General features: G+C 48.0%; 1 protein-coding gene across 2 annotated transcripts in view; it reads left to right on the top strand.

Annotated features, from left to right (window-relative positions):
* The first annotated feature begins 2,109 nt into the window (after positions 1-2,109).
* MGMT (O-6-methylguanine-DNA methyltransferase) overlaps positions 2,110-7,457 on the top strand; it is a 240,376-nt gene continuing 235,028 nt past the window's right edge. The window contains exon 1 of one of the 2 annotated variants that reach the window (XM_084773172.1): positions 2,110-2,256. The gene's annotated coding sequence lies outside the window, so the exon portion shown is untranslated. The remainder of the gene's footprint in view (positions 2,257-7,457) is intronic. The other variant, XM_084773173.1, reaches the window with a different exon arrangement.

Raw genomic sequence — 7,457 nt, 5'->3', positions numbered from 1 at the left:
GCCAGCCTACAGCAGACTGAAGCTGTGAGCTAGAAACAGTAGCTCCTCCCTTTGTTTTTCTCAGATACTTGTCACAGCAATGAAAAAAAAATCTGACTGGCCACACTCAGAAATTCATACTAAAATATAATCCAGAACTTATTTATTTATTTAGATTTATTTACTTTTTTATTTGTTTTATGTGTATGGGTGTTTCGCCTACATATGTCTGTGTATCCTGTGTATGCCTTGTGCCTACAGAGGCCAGAAGAAGGCATTGGATCCCCTGGGACTGAAGTTACAGCAGCTGTAAGCTGTCCTGTGGGTGCTGGGAATTGAACCCAGGACCTCTGGAAGAGATAGCCAGTGTTCTTTTTTGTTTGTTTGTTTCTGTTTATTCTGTTTAGTGTTGCTCTTTTTCTAAAAAAATTGAAATAATGCTTTCTTGTAGAACTTTAAGACATGAATTTTTATCCTAAAAGAAAATCAATCTATCACTTTCTTAAGAAGATTAGCTCACCTTTGTACACCAGTTGTGGAGAATAATCTTGTCTTAATATTAATCTTTTACCATAGATATTTTTATTCCGCTCTCACATATTACATTCCCACTGCAGTGTCCCCTCCCTCCTGCCCACTCCTCCAATTTTCTTCAGAAAATGGCAGGCCCCTCATGGATAGCAACCAAACAGTGCATGTCAAGTTGCATAAGACTAGGCATCTCCCCTCATGTTAGAACCGGAAGAGGGAACCTAGTGGGAGGAAAAGGGTCCCAAAAGCAGCTAGAAGAGTTAGACACAGCCTCCAATTCCACTGCTAGGAGTCCCGCCAGAACATAAGCTGGACAAATGTAACATATACGCACAGGGCTTACGCCAGACCCATGCTTCAGTTCAGCCTCTGCGCGGCCCCACGAGCTCAGGTTAGTTGGTTCTGTGGGTTTTCTTTGGTGTCCTTGACTCCCATGGCTCCTACAATTCTTCCTCCTTGTCCTTGGCAGGATTTCCTGAGTCCCGCCTAATGTTTGGCTGTGGGTCTCTGCGTCTGTTTCCATCAGTTTCTGGGTGAAGCTTCTCTGATGATGATTATGTTAGGCTCCTGTGGATGACGACAGCAGAATACCATTAGGGATCATTTTACTGACTTTTTTTCTCTTTTCTTTTTCTTTCTTTCTTTTTTTAAATTTTTTTTTTTTTAAATTTCTTATTTTGGTCAGTTCTCTTTGGTTCTATTCTGGGTTTCTGGGCTATCCACCTTCTGGGTCCTGACCCCTCCAGGCAGTGTCAGGGATTGGTTCCCTCTTGTGGCATGGGTTTCAATCACTAGTTGCTCACTCTAGTGATTTCTGGAACACCTTCACCCCAGTGCCTGTCGAAGGTTATGTGGCTAGGTTGGTGTCCCAATCCCTCCACTGGAAGTCTTGCCTGATCCAGTGTTCTTCACTTTGGAGCAATGGCTCCAGTTCTGCAAACCAGAGAGTTTCTGCTTCAGAGTGTACTTGTTGGGGTCTCAACAGGACCTCTGATTTAATCTTAGCATTTCTCATTTTCAGTTTTCAAATAAGGCCACGTTCGGAGGTATAGAGGGAGACTTCCGGCAAGGCTTTCCTGGTCGACAAAATTCAATTCTTGTCACCTCACATCAGCGCTAGATAGCCACACTAGCTGAACTGCGACTGAACCATTCTGAATGCAAGTGCCAAGAAGAACTAAAAAGACAGCCCTGGCCCAGCCCACAGGTACAGGCCCAGTTGGGCAGCGACTTGGATTCCTACCGGGCTTAGTGCTTCCACTGGGCACTGTGTCTAAGGAGGTACACTGGGACAAGGGGTAGTGAGGTGAGAAGGTGCAGCCTGGCTCCAGAGGGCTAGTGCGCGTGAATTCTAGGATGGGCTAAGAACCGGTTTCAGGTCTGGGAGAAGCCTGATCAGAGAACAGGAACCCAGAGAGGAGGCAGAGAGCAGCAGCCCGGAGACTCCCACTGGGCACGCTCCGCCAGCAAAGAGCCCGCCCTTTACTCTCCGCCTCTCTTCCGGCAGCTCCCGGACACGCCCCCGCACGCAAGGCTTGCCTTACACCCTCCGACAAAAGCCCCAGCAACTCAACGCCAGCGGTAACTTGACTCCGCCCCGCGCGCACCAGGCCCCGCCCCGCGCACCAGGCCCCGCCCCTAGCCCCTACTTGCCGGGGCAGCCCGCACTTCTCAGTGCCAGAGTCAGGCGTCAGGCCACACTGTGTACCGTCTAAGTTGCTGAGTGTCTGCACAGTTTTCAAGCTGGTGAGTTGCGGGGGCCCTCCCTGGATAGAGCGGAGAGGCAGTCTCGACCCTGAGTTGTCTTAAGGGCTCCTTCCTTTCTCCAGGACTTCAGCCTCTCCTGTACAGGCTGCACTGAGAATGCATTGCTTTCCCTGGACTTGGGGTACTTGGGCCAATCTGCCTGGTAACTGTTTGTCTCCTGCCACACCTCCAGATGCCGAACACTTTTCAAGCCTCTGCTGGAGCCCTGCAGATCCTCTGACCATCCTCTTTCCCTTTACAGCTGCCTAGAACAAGGGGATCCACTTCACCTACCTTTCAGGAAGCTTCCAGAAGCACCTGCTCAGATCCTCTTGCGGCAGGCCCATGCTTCTCACAGCTCCTTCTTTCTTGAGAATAGGGGGGAAATAACCAAGTCCCAGAGTCCTGCAACAACATGGCTAGTGATTGGCACATCTGTGCAAAACCTCATCCTTAAAACACTTGAGTAAACAGATAGCCTCATATAGCCAGGTACAGTGACAGTACCGAGACCCCAGGTCGTGTATTCCTCACCCAGTGGGTCCTGGTCATCGTTCTGTGAGTTTTACTCCTAGCTGCCTCATCTAGAAACTGATTGTGTGTTCTAAGAAGCAAGGTTTGAGTGTGTGTGTGTGTGCGTGCGTGTGTGTGTGTGTGTGTGTGTGTGTGTGTGTGTACCTGTGTACACACAACTTGTGCGTGGCTGGAGCATCCTCAGATACAAGAATCAGCTCGTGCAAAGGGCATAATATAACGAGCAGTCTCTGTTAGACATATGTGCAGTCTCTGTTAGATCAACCTGCTCTTCATCTCTCCCTGACTGATGATCCCACATGTGGGATTTTGTTAACTTTATATGTCTCTTGTGGTGATGAGAAGCCTGGCTTGTGGTCAGTGTCCTGTCAGCTTGGGCATGTTATCTGAGCATCTGCCAGGACCCAGAGCCTGAGAGTGGCTACACTAATGGCCTGCCTGAGGCATCATCCCTTCCTGAGCACTCTCTGGGTTTTGACTTGGAATTTGGCAGTGAAGTAGGGCCTTACCTTCTGAGGTCTGAGGAACCAAGCCACAAGGACTCTGGGTTTATGCTGAAGGTACTTTTCTATGGAAGTATTTTTTACCCCATTGGGGAAAACAAAAATCCATCACAATACGGGTTTGATTAATGTGTGGCATGGATTTGAAGAAGTTTCTGCTGTGACCGAAGTTTAAGAAACAGAGCCCCAGTTGTACTGGTAAGGTAGCTGAGCTGTGTCTTAGACATCAACCTTCTTTCTGTGGAGAGCAAAAGACACCAGTCTCTGGGCCCTGTTCTAGCTCAGGGGACTGCATCTGGGCCTGTCTCCACTCCCTCACCTTGCTGGGCCTACCTTCACAGGTGTGTCATTGACTTACTTTTCTACTGCGGAGATAAAACTCTATGCACGTGGGAGGGAAGGGTTTATTTGGCCTACCTGTCCTGATGACAGTCCACCATGAAAGGAAGCCAGGGCAGGAACTCAAGAAGAGCAAGAACCTGGAGGCAGGAACTGAAGCAGAGACCATGGCGGAGTGTTGTTTACTGGCTTGCTTTTTATGACTTGCTCAGCCTGATGTCTTATATACCCAAGGACTATGTGTCCAGGGTATCCATAGTGGGCTGGGCCCTTCCACACTAGTCATTAGGGGAGACAATACGGCAGAGCTATGCCCACCTGCCAGGCCAATCTGATGGAGGAGTTCTATCAGTTAAAATCCTCCCCTCCTCCTAGATGACCTGAGCTTGTGTCAAGATGACAAACAAACAAACAAACAACAACAACAACAACAAACTGACCAGTAAAGTCAGTCAAGGTCCCCTTTTCCTTGGTGCAGGGATACAGGGACAGGGAGGACACCAGAATGGCCTCCCTTCCTTCTTTCCCAGCATCTTTTACAAAGCTGAGTGTGGTGGCTCCAGCTTGAGAGGCTGAGTCAGGAGGATTGCCAGGAATTAAAGACCAGTTTGGGCTACACAGTTAGTTGTTCTAGGCTATGCTGAGACAGGGTGAAACTCTTATGTCTCCGAAATACAACCAGCCAACAACCAAACTGCCCAATTAAGTTGCTATAATTGTTCTTATTTTACAGTGTACAAACATGTAGGACCCACCTCTCACAGCATCAATACCAGCTCCTTGTCACTGCCTTTCTCAGATGTTCAGTCTGGTTTTGATAGGAAGCAATGAAAGTGTAACTAACTTGTCTGGATTCCTTTTCTTCCTTGTCACGGGACTGTCCCTCCCCCCCCCCCCCCCCCGCAATAGCCTCACCCAATAGCACAGTGAACCGTGCTGCAGGCGACTCAGGTGGCATCCAACCTTTTGACATGTATGACATGTTGTCTATAAAGTTCACACTTGAAAATCGTGCAGTTGAGTTACAAAAAGAAAAGGAAAAACCCACATAAAAAAAACTTAGAATATTTTAATAAGTTTGTAATTTTTTGTTGGGCCACATTCGTAGCTGTCCTCAGTCCCATGTGGCCCATGGGACACAGGTTGGATGGGCCTGCTTATGTCTGTGACTTCTTTTGGCTGGAAGGATCACAGACCATTAGCCCTGAAAAAGATAAACATTCAAAGCACACATGGCATCTACTAAGTCTACAAACAGTTGTCACATGTCCACAAACAGGGTCACACGTCATTGTGACCCTGCCAATGACCCACCTCGCTATAAAGTCTCCACTGAAGAGCTACTTTCCCCCCAGGCTTTTGGCTGGTTGGGTCTGTATCTCAGACTCTGTAAGATCCTGGCTTGGCTGCTACCACAGCTGTGCCTGGTCCTCTTTTGGTGAGTGGCTGGCTTTACCGAAGTTCTTACTGAAGGCGTTGATGTCTGACTGCAGACTGTTATTTAAATAAAACCTGAAGGTTCAGATCAGAGACTTAGAGACCAACATTCTACCGTGCAGAGTGTAGCCTCCATCAGCCTGTCCATAGATAATGATAAACAAACTGGCCTACACCAGTTCTGGGTCTGAAGTGAAAGCGACAGGATTTGTCTGAAAGGGAGTAGGTTAGAGCCTTGCCGGAGGCTGGCTCTGCTATGATTGACAGGATGGATTTTCTTACTCAGTTTGCCGTGGAGGCCTGAGCTGGGCATAGATGGATAGGAGTTGGAGACTCAGCACTGTGGCCTGAATACGGTGTGGTGTGTGTCCTTGTTGTTCGACTGCTGGGTCATGGCACCGGTCAAGCTTTCTGACAAAAATTAGCAGTAATAAAGGGTTCACTGAAGGAGGGCCGTGTGGTTTGGGGGAAAACCACATGAGGAATATGTGGAGCATAAGTAATAAGTGGCTTACTCCTTCCTGTAGCTGTTAAAATGATTTGCCTTAAGAAAGGGACTAAATCCTCTGGCGACCTTCTGTGACCTTAAAGGAATCAGTGCCTTGGCAGATGGGGTTTCCATGTGGAGGGGGTCACAGGTTGGGTCTACCAGGATGCCAGGCATCCCAGCATCCCTGGGTTAGGCCAGCTTCCTTGCTCCAGAGTCTGTCCTAGGAAAGTAACCAAATAGACAGCCTTTCCCCAGGGGCCACGGACACAATGGTGACACTCTTATTGATGGTAGAAACTTGTTTTCTGCACTCCCAGCTGTAGTGAACTCATTTTGGGCTGCAGCATACAAGTAGGACCAGTTAAAAAAAAATTCTATAGAAACATCTTACAGCTTTTATTTGTTGTCATGTATAACCACAAAAGGAACAGTGAGAGGGCGATAAATGCCTGGTGCGGTCCACTCTGCTACTAAAATTTTCTTGTTAGAATAATTTCCTACCCATAACACTTGTGAAGTCAGCCCTGCATCCAGCCCAGCTTTGGGGCCCATTCCCAGAAGTCTGAGGGTGACACCAAATGCGCAGTCCACCAATGGCGTGGCTCGTAAAAGCAGGCACTTGTTAAATCTATTTGTTTTTATTATAGACATCGATCTGCCAGTTGCAATAATGCATTTATGGACATTTTTCTGCAAGCACAGCGCTGGTGGCAGTTTTTACTGACAAATTGAGTCGTATGGATAGTAGTTCAAAGCACTCTTAGCCTATTGGCAGATTGGGTGATCCCAACACTGGATTTCAGTAGTGCCTTGGTGGGTGAGGAGAGAGCATGGCTCTGGAATGGAGTGGGAGCCAGGACTTGAGTCATGGGGGTGTTGGGTAGATGGAGAGCCCTGAGAGCCCTGGTTCCCAAGGTGGGTTATAGAGTCCCATGGCAGGAGTCTAGAACTGGGGACTGGAGGATATACGCAGCTCTGTAGGATCCTAGAGGACGCTGGTTGCTCTACTGAGCCCTTGCGTCCATCCTTAGGGTAAGATGGAAAGGAGAAAGTTTCAGCTCAGAGCAACACTAAGTCCTCGTCTGGCCGGATCTATCCATGCTTGGCAGAAGTGGCGCAGGCTTATGGATACATTTTCAACTCTTTAGAGACACGTGTCTGTCTTCAGCATGCAAACCCAACATGTTATCATCACATTATAACTCTTGGTTTTGTGGTTCTGACAGCGGATGCAGATGTGACCAGAACCCCTGGCATTAGCTTTATGTGCAAGTATGAAGCACTAGCACGCATGACTTGCCTCCCTCCTCAGCGGCCTTCTGAGTAGGATGCTCTGCTTTTCTTCTTCTGAGTAGAAGCAGCGTCTCTCAGGTGAGGGCCAACTTTCAAAGACAAGCCGAAATAGGGTGTGTGTGTGTGTGTGTGTGTGTGTGTGTGTGTGTGTGTGTGTGTAGCTGATAGGGGTTTTTATAGCAAATGCTAGGGCCATGTGTGCAGAGAGCAACAGTGTGATGCTGATGGAGTCAGATACTGGGTGAAATGGGCAGCTGCTAACCACCTCACTCCTGAGCCTCCTCGATGAAAATGATTGACTTATTCCATCTACCTGGGTAGGGAGCACAGGCAGTAATAAACAAATGCTTGGGTTTTTTATATTTTATATATATATATAAATAAAAAACACAGCGTGGATGGAAGCCTTCCCTTGAAACCACAGCCTCAGTTAAAAGCCTTTTTCTCTTCCAGGTCAGCCAGCATGCACACTGCCCTTCAGTCTAGTCAGCATCCTAGTTTGCCTGCAGCCTAGTCAGCACGCTTGTTTCCTTCAGTGAACCATCTTTGTTTCTTTCAACTCCAACTAAAACTTATACCACAGATTCACACACTCCCCGCACACA

The sequence above is a fragment of the Acomys minous genome (assembly GCF_964271855.1).
Source record: "Acomys minous genome assembly, chromosome: 2".
Lineage (NCBI taxonomy): Eukaryota > Metazoa > Chordata > Mammalia > Rodentia > Muridae > Acomys > Acomys minous.
Note: the sequence above shows the minus strand (reverse complement) of the source record. Positions and strands in the feature narration are given on the sequence as shown.